The following is a 16,290-nucleotide window of genomic DNA, read 5'->3' as shown; positions in this document are numbered from 1 at the left end:
AGTCTATAGGTAACCTCTAGCTTGACACCAACAGCATTTCCACCCTGGGAATGGCCTTTGGGGATATATGACAACTCAATACCTCAAGAGATTAGGGGTCTGACATTCCTATTTCTTGTGTCTTAGGAGGCATCTGGGAGAACTTGTTCCAACTCTGCTGACCTTGCTGTGGCAACTTGAAGGTGAAGTTTGCATATCCCCTATTCACCGGCAAGTATCTTTAAGGAAAGAGAAGTTAGTTTGGGGGCTGCAGGGCTATCTACTCACCATCCACGCCCCCTTTCTTGGGTGGCAGGGCACCCTCATCTCCCTTCCGGGAAGCGCCTTCTCCCACCCTCAATCGCTGCAGCTTCCTTGAGGTGGGCGGGCGGGCGGGCATGACCCCTCTGCTCCAGGACGAACATGTGACCAGGCCGGGCCAATTGGCGCATTCTCTCTCTCAGGGCACGGCATGGCTCCAGGGCTGCGCAAATGATCCGATCCCATCAATGAGATTACAGAGAAGGAGCTCTTGATAGAGATTTCTATACCTGAGGTTTCTTAGTTGGGAGAACGGAAGTCTGAAAGTGTGGAAGGATTCTGCAGGAGATTGAGGGGCAAACAGCACTGCAGAGTCACAAGGTGGAAAAAGGCAGGAAGGCGTCGGGGTTGGACCTCAAGTCCTGGGGCTTCATTTGATCCGAGTGTTCCTGAACCAAACTGGCCACTGGAGTTTTCAATTGTGTGTGGCAATAATTTCTTTTTTTGCTTTAAGTCAGTTTGTATTAGAGCTATTTCATTTGCAACCAGTCCTGATTTATATACTGGTATAATAATAATAATACTTATTGAGCACTCCTCAAATAGCAGACCCTATGTAAATCCTTTATATGGATTTACACTTATTTAACTCTTACAGTAGATCTTCTTATCTTTTGAAGAAAGGAAACTGAGGCTCAGAAAGTTTAAGTAACGAACACAAGGTGCCTCAGCAAGTAGTAGAATCAGATTCAAGCCCGGATTTGTCTAAAGCCCTGCATTCTTAACCAGCCTGCTATCAACTTAGCAGTGATACTGGATGAAAGTTAGGCCTGACAGCTGGTGGGTTGTTTGTTTTTACAAAGGGAGTACTGAGGATAATAAACGAGTATTTAGTCAGCATGGTCAGTTTTAGGGATTAAAATGTCTTCATCTTCAGTGAAGCGGTCAGTGCCCCCTTGTTATTACATTGTTTTGTTTTCTGACTACCAGGCAATGGTTAACAGAAGAATCTCAGCTGTCTTCATTTTATAGTCAAAGAGTCTTGTGGAAACTAATTGACCTGCAGGTGCATATCCTACAAGTGCTTTGGGGCTCCTTGGGCTACAGACAAGCAGACTTGGAGATAAAGCGTGGGTCCTTTAAGAATCAAGGAGGAGCTCCAGGCCACTTTGGTGATATGTTGTTATAAACCCGAGGGGGCTTTCTTTTCAATAATGAAATGAAAGTAAGGAGATTGATCAGTTCTGCACTGCTCCATTCTCGGGTAGAGTTTTCTTACACTTCAGAACAGAAGAGTTCTCTCTTGAAGTTTGAAGAAAACAAGGTAAACATGCGCCTGGGAAACGCTGAGTATGGTTTTGACTCTGGCTCTGAGGTTCACGCTGTACTCATAACATCCTGTTCTTCTCTGCCGGCTGTGATGTGGTAGATAGCAGTCCCTCCCTGGGCTGTTAACAGCTGAGCTCATTTTTCATAAAGATGCTGCTCTGTGAGACCGAGGAAATGGGCCACTGCCGCCTCCGCCTTTGTTACTCTTACGGTTAAGGATGGGTCTCCCTAGTTGCCTTGAGAATGCCCTTTCCATCTTCTCTAAAATTAATTCCTTTGGGATATGTGGCAAACTTAAAGTTTTACTGGAAGCCCAGAGAGTATTAGTGAGTGGGAAATAAGTCTCAAAAAAAAAAAAAAAGTCACTTGTTTAGCATAGGAGAAATGTGCTCTGTTGAATTCTGCAGCTACAGAGTCAGGAAAGGAAGAGTGGCTGTTGGGAAAGGTGTGATGACACCTGATATGGAGAAAAAGCAGTGTAAGTGGAATCATCCTAGGGACAGGGATTTCTGACTTCTGATCCAACCCTTCAGTAGGGCACAGGAGGGCTGAGAGCTGACTTTTTATACAATGTATTTACCAGCTTCCAATTGACCTTGTGGCTAAAAATCGCATCTATTGCAAAGACATAATGGAATAAGGATTAAAATCTCACTTCTGTGGTCAGGGAGCTGACCCCAAATTATTTCTTTGCATTTGGAGATTCTGAAGGCATAACTACAATAGAATGATTTCTGCTGGTCAATTACAAAGGAAATTGTTTCCCTTCTGTCTTCACTGTGTTGCAGAGTCACTGTTTTGCCATCCAGGAGATGGACAGCACAGTGGGGTGTGTTTTGAATGGCTTTTGTTAGAGAGCATGATGTGCACCCATCCCGTGGTTGTGCTCCTCATTGGGTAGTTCCAGAACTTGCCTCATCACTGGAATCATGAAGATGCTTTAAAAAGGATAGAGAGATCCTTTGTTAAACTGAGACCTACTGAATGGAAACACATAAGAACAAAGCCATCTATAATTTTATCTGGGTGATTATTATAATCAACCAGGGAGCCACCACTCTAGTCTTCCCTCATTGGGAGAGATAAATTAATCAGATGAGCAACTTGCCATCTGAGACCTGTAGACATGACCTACCCGACGGGGGCCAGCCTTCAATTAGGGGCAGAGGGTAGGGAGTAGATAGTGAATATTAGAGGAACATGGCAGAAGCAAGACTGGGCAGCATGGAGACATCATATATGAAGGCCCCAAATGGGGTATAGAGGGTTCTTGGGATGGTTGGCTGTCTGCATGGGTTTTGAAGATTGGTTTGTTAAAAGAACAGAGAATGACAAAGCCCACTTGTCCTCTTTCAAGTAAAAACAAAAATCTTCTTTGTGTCTGGCTGTAGTGGCCACCATTTTTATGCTATTCTTCATGGTCAGAAACCAGAGATGTGTATGAAAACCTCATTCCTTTCTAACAGAGACATGAAACAGAGGAAATCTAAATACAGACATTTCAATGCAACAGGCATGTAGGTGGTATGTTAGTCTCCCTTTTCCACCGGGGAGAGCACATTCACATACCTGTTTACTCATTCAGTGATTTACTTCACCATCATTTATTGAGCAAAACCCATGCTTGTCAGGCATGGTGGCAGGGGTTGGGGAAATGAATAAATAAAACATGGTCTCTGCCCCCTAAATGGTCACAGTTCCAAGGGCATGTAAGAAATCATACAGAAGAGGGAACGATCAGCTGTCCCTGGGCAGGAGAAAAAGGCATAGCAGGGAAATCTTAGAGAAGGAGATGCCTGACCAAGGCGTTTATGAATGAAAGGGAGATTCACCTGGAAAATGGACCCAGTCTTCTCAGGCAAAGGCAATAGCTTAAACAAAGGCAAAAGGGCCTGGTGGGTCTATAGAAGTCTGTGTAATTTGCTATTGTAGTGTGAGAGGGAAAGTAGTGGGACATGATCTGGTGATTTGGCAGCACCCAAGTCATGCAGGGTCTTCAACGTCCACGCTTATGTTCTAAGGAAAGAACAACTTAACCACATGACCTTATAAACATAGCAGAAGAGAGCAGAGGCTGCTCAAAGACATGGATGAGTATGCATGAACTCTTGCTTTCATTATGTACAAACCTTGGGATTGGGGCTGTAAGAATCTACCTCTCAGAGAAGTTGGATATATTAGGTATAGCAACTCACAATTTTTAGAGAATTGGTATATTTTTTCCTTAGCTGCAGAATATGTTAAAAAAAAAAAAAAGAAAACCACTTCTAGCTTCAATTTTAAAATGCCTCAATTTGTGAGACCATTAGTCATGAAGGTGTTTCCATAGCAAACGTGTGTGGGATGTCCTAGCTTTGTTGCCACTGGTTCAAGGGAACTTATATTATTAAATTGGGACAAGGCCTGGCATGATGGAGAAAAAATATATGGCACTGTTCCCATAGCATGAGGCCTCCATTTAAGGTCAAGATAAAGGAAAGGCAAAGAGCAAGCAGAGAAAGTGCTGGAATGAAAACAAGTAACAAAAGGAAGATAAAAATGGAAATCCTAGTTAAGTGTGAATAATAGGAATGCAAATGGTGCTGCTAAAATGGAAGGAACCGTTACTTTTCAAAAAAGCAAAGCAAAGGAAAATTGTAGTAGCAAAAGCATTTTGCATGGTGAAATTGTACACTGTGTATGTCTCTCAGAAGCAAAGCCACCTACGCTAATTTTTCCCAGCACGATGCTGTGAATCTGGTGAGTCATTTTTTGAAGGTTTACTACAAAGCTCCAATCTGCATATTTTTTTGGTAAAACATTTGGATTAAATCTTTTTCCCAGCAGCTGCCTATTAATGCTCCTATTTTATAGCCAATTTTTTCACCTGGGCTACAAAATAACATACTTTTTAAAAATTAATAAGTTTATGGAATGATCTCTATGATTTATTGTGAAGTTGAAAAAATCATGTTTATGGTGTACTGCTCTTTATCAAAGAGGGTAATCTGAATATAAATTTGCTTAAATCTCAGGAAGAAGTTATTTATGAGGGAGTGAGGGAGGAAACAAGTGGAGGGGACAGAATTAGAAGTTAAATGTCTCCAAATATATTTTGTTTCTGTTTTGAATTAAAAAACATGTAAGTATTTTACATGATTATAAAACAAAGTTAATTGCAAGACAAAGCAATCTAAAAATTGAAAGCAAAATGGCATAGATGAGTCTGAGTCTCAAATTAGTGGCATAAATGCAGAGAGATTATTTCAAGTGACTAATTTATCTGTAGAAATACCCTAAGAAAAAAATTGTTAAAAATTTAAACTGTTTTTTCTAATTGTATTGTTTATGATAGTATTGTTACTGTTTTAGATTCTCTCTCTCTCTCTCTCTCTCTCTCTCTCTCTCTCTCCCGTTGTGTGTACTATAGAATAAAACAAATGAGGTATTATGTTGGGGTTGGGAAGTAGATTTTTGGCAGGGAAGAAGGTAATTCAAATGTAAGATCAAAGAGGTTAAGTAAAAACCATGTGGTCTTGAATTTGTACTGTAATTGTCAGTTGAACTTGTGATGTATTTTAATACAAAAAGTACAGATTCCCTAGCTGTACTCACAGAAAAGACCTAGAAACAACGACCAGCTCAGTAAAAATGAACACCCCTGTGTTCATTAACTAGGTTCAAAACTCAGATTGTGGTCTCTCAATACTGTACTGTTGTGGTCTCTCAGTACTGTTCCTCCTTAAAAAGAACTAGGGCTCCCTGGTAGAGAACTGATTCCAGATCTGGGGCAGGAAATGTGTAACAATGAGCCTGGAATAATTTGCCAAACCAAAGAGCAGGGAAGCTATCAATGACTTTTGGGGTTATGTCTAAAATACTCTGGAACCAACTAGGAAAGGCTTTCTGCAGTCAAAGATGGGACAATTTGAGCATCAATAAAATAATAACTGCGATGGATTGAAACACATCCATTATATTTAAACTTATAGTGATTCCAAAACACACACACACAGCCAAAACACATCCCCTCAAACCCCCAAAACAATGGGCCCTCTTTGGAGGATACTAGGTAACCAACTCATAAATTTGAATGCTAAAAAATGAAGAGAAATAATTCAGCACATATCCTGTTTTTTCTGTATACTATACCACCAGGTAACCAACTAGAAAATAGCTTCTGATTCAAATCAATGAAATGAAAACAAAATTATTAGACTATTGGGGAAATGTGAGCACTGACTGGAAAGTTAGTAATATTATTGACTTACTGTTAATTATCTTTAGTTATGATAATAAATTGTCGTTACATTTAAGAAAAAGTTTTTATCTCCGAAATATATATGTGTATCTATTTCATATGTATGCATATATAATTATATATTATACACATATATATTTACAGGTAAAATGTTGCGATGTTTTAGTTTTGTTTCTAAATAATACAGTGCATGTGGGGGTGAGATTGGATGGGGGTATAAATAAAATAAGGTTGACTAGGAGTCAAAAAATGGTTGAAGCTGAGGGCATGTGCATGGGGGCTTATTATATTATTCTTTTTCTTTGGTATGTATTTGAAATTTCCCATATAAAAAGTTATTTAAAACATCAGTTGCTTTGCTCATCTCTCTTTTCCCGTCACCTGATAATCCTGCTTCCCAAAGTATTTTTATGCTCATAGGGCCAGTACTCAAATGGCGGCGGTCATGCTGCTGCTGTTGGTGAAGGTGTCTGTCTAGGATTGTTCATGATTCTCATTCTGGATGATACTTGGACAGATAGAAAAGTGAATTCTAGGCATTATTCAGGCCAGTTAGTGGATAAATCCTTTTAGGCAGTCATGAGTTTTCAGACTTAAACATCTGATGTTTGGAGTACTTTGGTCTTAAAGTGAAAGATACTGGCTCTCTTATGGAGGAGCAATACTTCCTTGAACCATAAGAAAATAGTTTTCCAACTCAACTGCTCATGAAAAATTGACATGTTGTGGTCTCATGATGGATTAAATCCTCAACTGCAGGAAGACTCATCACTAATTATTTTACCTTAAAGCAGATGAGCTCATGACTATCTTTATTCAGTAAGTGTAGTTCTTTACCAGCAAGACCCGTGTTTCAATACCTTGCTGTTATTCTGAAGGTTTTAATCTGCATATTTTTCAGTGGTGATATATTTTCTTGTATTAATTCATTGATATTTTTCCCTTTCAGTTTATTTTTTCTGAAACAATAATTCAGATCTCTGACTCTCTGGATTGATCCCCTGATTCGTTTTTCTTTACCCTTCTGTCCTACTTTCCATCTCTATTATTCTGATCTAATTTCTGGGCAATTTCTACTTTATGCTCCTAACCTTTTTATTTGCTTAAAAAATTTCTGTTCATGCAGAAAGGATCCTTTGTTATATTTCTGATGGTTTCTTTTTTTTTCTTTTAAATAGCATTCTATTGTTTGTTTCATGGATAAATATCTTTTTATATTTCTCTGAAAATGTAACACTTTTTTTTTTTTTGCGGTACACGGGCCTCTCACTGTTGTGGCCTCTCCCGTTGCGGAGCACAGGCTCCGGACGTGCAGGCTCAGCGGCCATGGCTCATGGGCCTAGCCGCTCCGCGGCATGTGGGATCTTCCCGAACTGGGGCGTGAACCCGTGTCCCCTGCATTGGCAGGCGGACTCTCAACCACTGCACCACCAGGGAAGCCCTGATAATGTAACACTTTTGAAGTTTTCTCCTGCTTCCTGAATTACCTCTGCTACCTACAAATTCTGTTAATTTATTATTATTATTATTATTTTAATCTTTGCTTTCCATATTGGAGTTTTTCTTCAAATATCTGGTGACCATTGGCCGACTATTCACACTTAAGAGTGAGGCTCCAAATAGCTGATGGAATGTTCTGTGCATGAGGCTGGGTCTTTATTGACTCCTGGTCTTCCTGATAACTAAGTGTGGAACTGGTTATTTACTGGGAAACCCCAAGTGTAATATTAAAAGTATTTGACAACTGCTATGGCATGGGTATCATTCAATCAGAGAAGGTGTCCAGACACTCAGAATGCACTTGTCATCAACAACTCCTTTAAGAATACTGTCTGTACAAACTGGATTCAGCCTTGTCAGTGGGTCTTCCCTTGGATGGGATGGTTCCCGCAGGGAGGACTTCTCCAGTGTCCTGTCCGGAGTGGGATGGGGATAATAATGCTGCTTCCAGGGCTGGAAGGGTCCCAGAGTTCTTCAAGTAGACAATCTCTCCACTGTACTTCATGTGTGTGAAGTGTAGAGCTTCTCAGATTCAATCTCTTCAGAATCTTTTACTCTCCTTTTTTAGATGTGTTAGAGGTACTCACCTAGCTGTTGGTATAGGGGAGGACTTTGGGGGGTCTAACTGCTCCTTATTCAGACTTTTTTCAAAGATTCCTTTCTTCAGTTTCACCCCTCACCTTCATCTTCAGAGATACTTGGAACCTCCAATTCTTAAAGTATTCTGGGTTTTTTCCTGCACACATTGTCTTTATTTCCTGTTAACATTCTTCTCTCAGGCATAAAGTTTAGCTTTCTCTAATCAATTAAATCAGTTACCACTTACCCAACTGTTTTCTTTTCTTCTCTTTGTTTTACATACTTCATTTGTTATCATTTCCTCTCCAATTCTCTTTGCTATTATTGGTTTAAAGTGTGTATGTGTGTGTGTGTGTATGTGAGCTTAATTTCCTTTTAAGTTTTTAGAAGCATTTCAAAGGAAGTACAGTGAATATGCGTATTTAATTCACTATGTTTAACCAGAAGATTTACCTTTAAATTCTTAAGAGGTATCTTTAAACATAATTAGTTTTGGACAATAACTAGAACTCATCAGCATTTATATGCTCCCAGAAAACCAAATAAGAACATTAATATTCTTTCATTTCTTTGTGCTTCATCACCTCCCAATTTAGAATCATCTGAAATTTTAATTTGAAATTACAATAAAAATATTTTGTATATTATGCATAAAAGAATTTAAAGTTAGTAATACACTTTTTACTGTTTCTTTTGTCCTTTGTACCATGCTTTCTCACATCCCATATCTTTCCTTATCTCGGCTTCTTAGTTTTGTTGGCATACAAGTTTGAATATCTTGTTTACATTTTAGTAGAAGTTGGTTTAGATGATAGAGCTTGTCTCATTGATTGTGGAGGCAGAAGAAGGCATCCTTCAAGGAGGCAATGTGAGTATCACTAGCCACCTGTGACATGAACCGCCCCAGCTCTTTGGTCTCAGAGCCCACATTCATCTGTTTTCGCCTGTGGGCAATTGCTGCTCTCTCTTGCTCCACGTATTCAGGAGGTGGGGGGCTGGCTGACAGACCTAGTTCCTCCAAATGCACTGCCCCAATTAATCACTGTGACAATCACTCCCTGACCTCCTTCTGCCTGAAGTTCCCTGTAATCACTCTCATTCCACACTAGTTCTCTCCTGTATGTTGCTCTCTGGTCTTGTTTCACCAAGAATTCAATCCTATCTGCTCTATATCTCTTACGATGATCTTACCTCTTTGATGTTGACATTACTCTTTCTTGTTTTCCACTGCTGTTATGAATATATTTCTTTATTTGATCATATCAGAGAAATTAGAGTGGGAGAGACTGTGTGTTCACACTGCCATTTTGCTCCTATTTCTGGATAACATCTATAACATATTTAACAATGTCCCTGCTAGGGGACATTGTTAAATGTTAAAACATCAGCTAGGCTATTATTGCTATGTTGTTTCAAAAAGAAAATTTCATTTGTTCTTTCTTTCCTTTGGTCTTGTTTTTTTTTTAACCCATTCATCCCTATTTTTGTTTAGTATAATCCAATGTGATGGTAAAAGTCTGTCTTTTTAACCGGCCACACATAAAAACCAACAATAAAATCTTAACTCTGACACTTATTTACGATGTAGACTCTGCCAAATGGCAAAGAAAGAATTTCCAGTAGAGATTCCCCACTGGTACTCAGAGCATCTGTAGAGACATAGTCATGTGAAAGAAAGCCAAAAACGAACGATGGAATTAGTGTTGTCCAAAACAGTTTTCTTTAAATGTACTTCTCTTAAAAGGACTCCGTATGTTCCTTCAGGGAAATGGATACTTTCTCTTCCCACATTTTCAATTGGCAATCACCCCATTTTCTGGAACAGCGTTATCAACTTTTCTTGTTTGCTACTGGAATCAGTGCAAAGAATATTAATATTTTACCAGAAAGTTACTGTTTTCTCTAAAAACTATGATTACTAAAGAGATATTTCTGTGCTCTTTAAGGTGAAATGTTCTCTTTAAGAGAAATTGTTCTCATTTATTGGTGCCAGTTATTGCTTTTGCCATGGAATTCCATCGCTGAAATTATAATGTAAAACCTTAGAATAGAAGTTAACTTATAACATTTCATCTAAGGCACATTCAGCATTAGTGTTTAGTGTTAGTGTTATTATATTGTATGTAATAAATGTATACTAGAAAGTGTGGTTTACCTAAATTAACGAAGTTCTCTTAGATTGAAGGAATGATGATTCTTCTTTCAAACTGCCAAACATATTTGAAATTCCACCTGATCAGTATATAATTAACAGTAGTTTGTAAAAAAAAAAAAAAAAGGTCTGTGCATGTCAAATGTTTTTTAACACCTTGAAGTCTGTATTTTGAGAGTACAGTTGTACCAACATCTCGAGATATATCTAACCTCTGGGTGCTCACTTAGACCATTTTTCTCTTAACACGTATAATTCATGTGTACCTTTAGATTTTACCCGAAGCCTTGTTTGCTATGTGTCTTATTCTTTTGCCAGCTCTCTCTGTCCCTGGGACATATGTTGAGTCTTATTTAGATTTTGGAGCAAATAATAAAAGTGAGAACTAAAAGGAACAGGATATTCTGATGCTATGAGGGACTAACAAGGTAATTTATCCAGACTTTTCATTGTTTCCATGAGAAAACTTAGGCCTAGAAAGAGAATGCCTGGTTAAATTTTCATGACTGGCTCGCACTTAACGAAAAAGGGTGTACATCCTTGGCAGGCAGATTAGGTCTTCTGGCATCTCTCACTCCTGCCCCTGCTTTGAGCAGATGATTCAAGCTAAGATGATGCCAAATTTTAGGAGATCTAAAAATGTTTTTAGCTGTAGAATGTGGATAATACATATTAAACTTGTACCTTGATTTTGAAGAAATAAACACTTAAAGTTTGTGTTTTTGCCTTGTCTTTTTTTCTTAATTGTCTGAGCTTATGATAAGTGAGTATGTAAAATAAATCAAGTTGCCAAGGCAAACTCTGAATAACCACAGTATGGAATGTACATGAATGCCACCTTGGAAAAAATATTTCTTGTCAAAGACTAAGTGTAATACTGTAATATTTTTTTCGAGTCCTTGAAAAAGTTCCGGTCTGTTCAACTCAGGCTTTTATGTTTAAACACTAAACCATTTTCTGTATAAAATCAAACAAACCCACAAGTAGACAGCAAAGAATCTGGAGTAATCAACTGGGCTTTGTCTGAAAGCTTCTTTCAGGGACTGAATTAACAAAGAACACATATTTTTTTCTGTCTGCTATGTAACAGTAGTAGTGTAACACTAGATTACTATTTAGTTGATAGCTTTTGCCTTAAGCATATTCTTTTATTGCTCCGTGTGTGTGTGTGTGTGTGTGTGTGTGTGTGTGTGTGTATGAGAGAGAGAGAGAGAGAGAGAGGGAATTTTTTAAAAAAAAGTAAACCATGACCTCTTTGGTAATTAGCATCCTTACAAAAAAGTAAAGGGTTTATTGCAACTTGGTTTGGAGGAAAGAACCCTGAATGAGGAAACCCAAGTTTCACTTCTAGCTCTTACACATATACTTGTGATGTTGAGTAAGTCACTTGCTTTTTCTGGATCTTCGTTTCCTCATCTGTGAAACTATAAGGGGGAATAGGATTTAATTTCAAAACCTTCTCCCAACTCTAAAGTTTCATAATTCTCTGAAATAAAATGAGTATTCGTACTTCACTGATCCTCACAAAATAAATACATAACATTTAGTAGCCATAAATGTCAATGATTTGTTACATCACTTTCTTCTTGGAAAGAAATACATGAGAAAGTAGCCTTTCTTACTGGACAAGCCTACATTTAGAAATAACTTTATTTTCATCAACCCAGCAAGCTTTATCTTTTGGGGACTTATTGGTAACTTTTTGGTTATTATACCCAAAATTTTAATTACACCTCTTTCCTAAAATATATTCATTATAGAATAATTTTTTTTAAAAAACTGATTTTCTTTGAGAGGCATATTATAGTTTATACTCATTTATATATTTCTGTGATTATTCAATTATCTGTTTTCATACCAGACTATATGGTCCATGAGGGCATATATCATTTCTGTATAGTTTATAATTTAATCCTAGAGTTTAACGTACTGCCTGGCACCTAGTACGTGTTCAATGAAGGAAGAAATATGCTTGTATAGGCTGACCAGGATGGTTACATCAGATGCCGTATGTTATTCTTGAATCATCCAAGAACATTTCCACATATAGTCTCACATACAGACTTTCTGAGTTCTCTGGATTATATTGTTGATGGGGAAGCATTTTCTTAGTTAGCGGTTTTTCTCTTTTTGGAGGTGAATAGAGATGGCGTTGATCTGGCCTGATAAATTTCTGACAGCCACTAGATGTTAGAGAGTGTTTAGATCTTATCTGTTTTTCCTGTTTGTCATCTATGGAGAAAGGCTGTTTGTAAACTCGGTTTAAGCAGCTAATTGATGACCCCTCCTCCCCTACCGCCCTGCAAACGTTTATGACTCTTCATATAGATGCTTAACCTCAATTTGTCAAAGTACTTGGATGAGCATTCTGACTCAGCATCTTCCACAAGGATGAGGGGACTCACACCAGCAAGCCAGAGAGACCAGAGTCAGGGCAAAGCCGACAGATGCAGAATGTGCCCAGCAAGGACATTGGCCAGAAGAGTCAGTGTGGACAGAGCTTCACGCTGGTTATGATGTCCAAGCGATGTCACAGCTCAGTTAAATCAGGGATTTTGATCATCTTTATAATATTTCTTCATAAATCGTAACTGTGACAGGTGGAGCTTGGGTGCTATATGGAAAGAAATGCAATGATATTGTTTGAAGAATTCTGCAAGGATAAAAGTTAGGCAGAGTTAAAAGAAAAATTATCTCAATCCTCTTTTCTTTCTTCCTTCTTTATTTCTTCCCTCCCTGTCTTCTTTCCCTCCTTCCTTCCTCCCTCCCTCCCACCCTTTCATTTCACAGAGAGGCTGAATTCTATAGTTAAAGATCTTGGATTTTAGAGTCAGGAAGTTATTATTTAGTTAGATATTATTAACATCTTGACATTGCCATTCCGAGGCTCAGTTCCCTCAAGTGTTAAAAGGCAGATCATAAATACTTACATCACAGGGTTGCAGTGAAGCTAAGTAAGATAACGACATCAGCTGCTGTTTATTAAACATCAAATATGTGCATTATCTAATTTAACACAATAACTTTGCAAGTAAAATGGTACATGGTAGGTGACACATAAATAACAAGATAATGGAAATACTGTGTGTTCTCTATACCATGTTTTTTAAGTGCTTACTTACTTGTCAGGTGTCATTATTCATGCCATTAGGCTCCACAGTCCCTGCCACCAAGTAAAACTGATCATTCATTCATTCAAAATATGTTCTTTGAGTATCTGCTACATACCAGGTATTGCATGTGTTACTTGGGGAAAAATAGAGAGCAAGGAACAAGACACAGTTCCTAACTTCAAAGGGGTTATAATTGAGTAGAGGTTATAGATAAATAGACAGTTAAAACCAAGAGTGATGAGTCCGTTGATAGCAGGAAATACAAAACGGATGTTTTAGGAGGGACTCCATAATTCCAATTTGGGGGGTTCAGTGAGGGTTCCTTGGAGGACATCATGTCTATGCTGAGACTTGAGGGATGAGTAAAATGCAGATTAGAGGCTGTGGTGTGTTCTAAAGAACTCTAAGTGCAAAGGCACTAAGAGGAGAGGCACTATAACATATCTGAGAAATGGAAAGCAGTTCATTCTGGAGTTTGAGGGGATGAATGATGAGAGTTGCAGCCGGGGGTAGCAGGGCTGCTAGGCCATGGAAAGGCTTGGTGGCCACCTAGCAGATATCGTCTAATCCCAGGCTACCTTTTAGCTGTTCCTGAGTTCTCAGTTCCTCTCCTCCTCAGCTTGGCTTTGGAACGAGGGCCAGCTCTACTGTGGACCCGGGATGCCTGATCTGAGTGGGTGTACTGTTATGGGGCTAACCCCTGATTCTAGTGTAATCTTTTAAGCTGTGTTCTTGGTCCTGAAAAACAAAGGCTTATCTTACTAGCAACATGGCGGGACATTCTTGGTCAGTTGGCTATCTCTAAATATCAGCCCTCCCCTAATCTGAGGGGGATTGGGCTACAGGGCAAGGAGGTTCTTATCAAGGGGCTCTTCTGGCTGGCATCTTGCAGTCTGGGGCCCTTTTAACAGGCTCAGGAATCTGAGGCCAGGCTGGTGAGAGTTAACTCTCACCCCACTTGGCCTTCAATCTAAGTGCCTTCTGGAAATCCTGAGCAGTTAGGATCTGGGACGTGATCATCTACTTGCCAGACTCTGGGACATGACCATCTAATTGCCATTTCACTTTTCCTGGGACTGGGGAGATAAGTGATACACAGATCAATAAGCTGGGTGGACTGATTCATTTATTGACTCATAGATAGTTCATCTTTGAGCTTGTGCTACAGAAAGTTCTCTCCCAGCAGCTAGGCTGCCAGAGCGCTGAGAAAAGTCTGAGGTGTGCTCAGGGTCCAGACAAAGGAAACAGCCAGACAGTTCTCGATGTTGCCTTTCTTTTGTGCGCAAATCAAATGCTCATTAACTCCGTGTGAAGGTGACTTTATACGTCACATCCAGACGCAGACATTTTGAAAATGCAAGAGGCTGCTAGTAATTAATGACCGTCCTGGGATAGCAGGCATAAACCAGGACTGTTTCAGGCAGACTCAGACGTAGGGTTGCCCTAACCATGGGTTCTCTGTTGGTCTGACACTGCTCCCCAGTTTGTGGAGTCTGTATGTAGGGGGAGAACCTGCGGCCAAGTCATTTCTGGGTCTTTTTATGGCATTATTTTTTTATGCTTCCAAAAGCAATTTTTGGAACATTCCCCATTTTATGAAATCCTCATGTTTCTGGAAGGTCACTATTAGCCATTTGAGTACAAGACAGTTGATCTCTGTTCAAAGCAAAGGAAATGGAAAATCTGAAGGGAGAGATAATCCCGAAAAGGAAAACTTGAGCTGTATCTTCTGGCTTTTTATAATCCTTTCTTAATTAGAATGTGGAGGTGGAGACATCTTTCTCTTTAAAGTGTTGGCTCTTAAATTCTGTCTCATACATTATTAACTTTGATGATAACAGACTAAGTGGGTAGGGATAATTATTTGTGTTGTTATTGTTTGTCCAGAGAGGTGACAAGGAAGAAAATATGTCACATGCAGCTAAGAGGTGAGAGACTAAGGAAGCACTTTCTTGATTTATGAACTGTTTTCTTCTAAACGTGCTTCTTGGTAAAATAACTAAAATGTCACTGTGCTGTGAAGCCAATACTCATCTCAGCAGCAGTATTTTTCTCCACCTCAAATTAAGCAGGCTGTGGGAGAATTTGGAGACCAAGTGTTACTTCGTTTTTTATTCCTCCATTCTAACAATTTTAACAATAATTCTAACAATATTAAAAACAAGCATTTTAAAGCACTGACTCCCAAAGCAGAAGTTTTCACCTCGGAAATTTTGTCCGTCAGGGGGTATATTGCAATGTTGGGACACATTTTTGCTTGCACAACTGGGGATGGAGTGCGATTGGCATGTGATGGTTAGAGGTCGATGCTGCTGCTGAACATGCCACAAAGCACTGGACAGGCCCCCAAACAAATAAATTATCTGATTCCAAGTGTCAGCAGTGTCAAAGTTGAGAAACTGCTCTGCCACGTCATAACCATTCATTTATTTATTCATTCAACAGTTATTTATTGAGCACCTACTATGTGCAGGTGCTGCGCTGCTGAAGATACAGCAGTGAACAAAAATCCCCACTCTTGTCTGGTTTTGCATTCTAATAGGAGAGATAGATGATAAACAAGATAAATAAAAAGTTGTAAGCATTAGGGAGAAAAAATAAAGCTGGGAAAATATAGGAAGTAAGATGGACACGCTCATATGACTCATTGAGGTAGGGGTATTTGTCACTATTTATAGATAAGGAAACTGAGTCTTAGAGAGGTGAAGCATTTACTTGGTCAAGGGTGACATTGCTCCCAAGAGATGTAGCTGAGGTTTGATGGTGGATGCTCCCGATACTTTAGAGTCTAAAGGGTTATTTCCATGTGTGCTCTGCTATATATCATCACCAGAAACCAGGGGTCTCCTTGCTTCTTTTGATGAAATTCCCCTTTTTAATTCTCCCTTTTTAACTTACTGATATTCATCTCCTGGCCCACCCAAAGCGTTCATTTCTAGCAATTATATTTCTGTCAGTTAGAACATTCCCTGACTATATCCTTTTCCCAGACTTCTTACCCTCGTGACTTAAACAGGTTCAAAGCTCTATGTTGTTTAAAAATAAAATGGAAAAAGTCCCTACCTTAGTTCTACAAGCCCTTCCATCTATAGCCCCTCCCTCTCCTTTTTCATAACTTAAATGTCTTAAAAAGATAC

The 16,290-nt window shown here is 39.1% G+C and overlaps 1 long non-coding RNA gene across 1 annotated transcript in view; it reads left to right on the top strand.

Annotated features, from left to right (window-relative positions):
• The first annotated feature begins 1,228 nt into the window (after positions 1-1,228).
• The window catches only part of LOC125960543 (uncharacterized), a 31,844-nt gene continuing 16,782 nt past the window's right edge, over positions 1,229-16,290 (top strand). Inside the window, exon 1 of the long non-coding RNA XR_007470322.1 lies at positions 1,229-1,564. This is a non-coding gene — a long non-coding RNA (uncharacterized LOC125960543). The remainder of the gene's footprint in view (positions 1,565-16,290) is intronic.

This window comes from Orcinus orca, chromosome 11 (genome assembly GCF_937001465.1).
Source record: "Orcinus orca chromosome 11, mOrcOrc1.1, whole genome shotgun sequence".
NCBI classification, from domain to species: Eukaryota; Metazoa; Chordata; class Mammalia; order Artiodactyla; family Delphinidae; genus Orcinus; species Orcinus orca.
This window is presented reverse-complemented; position numbering and strand designations above follow the sequence as displayed.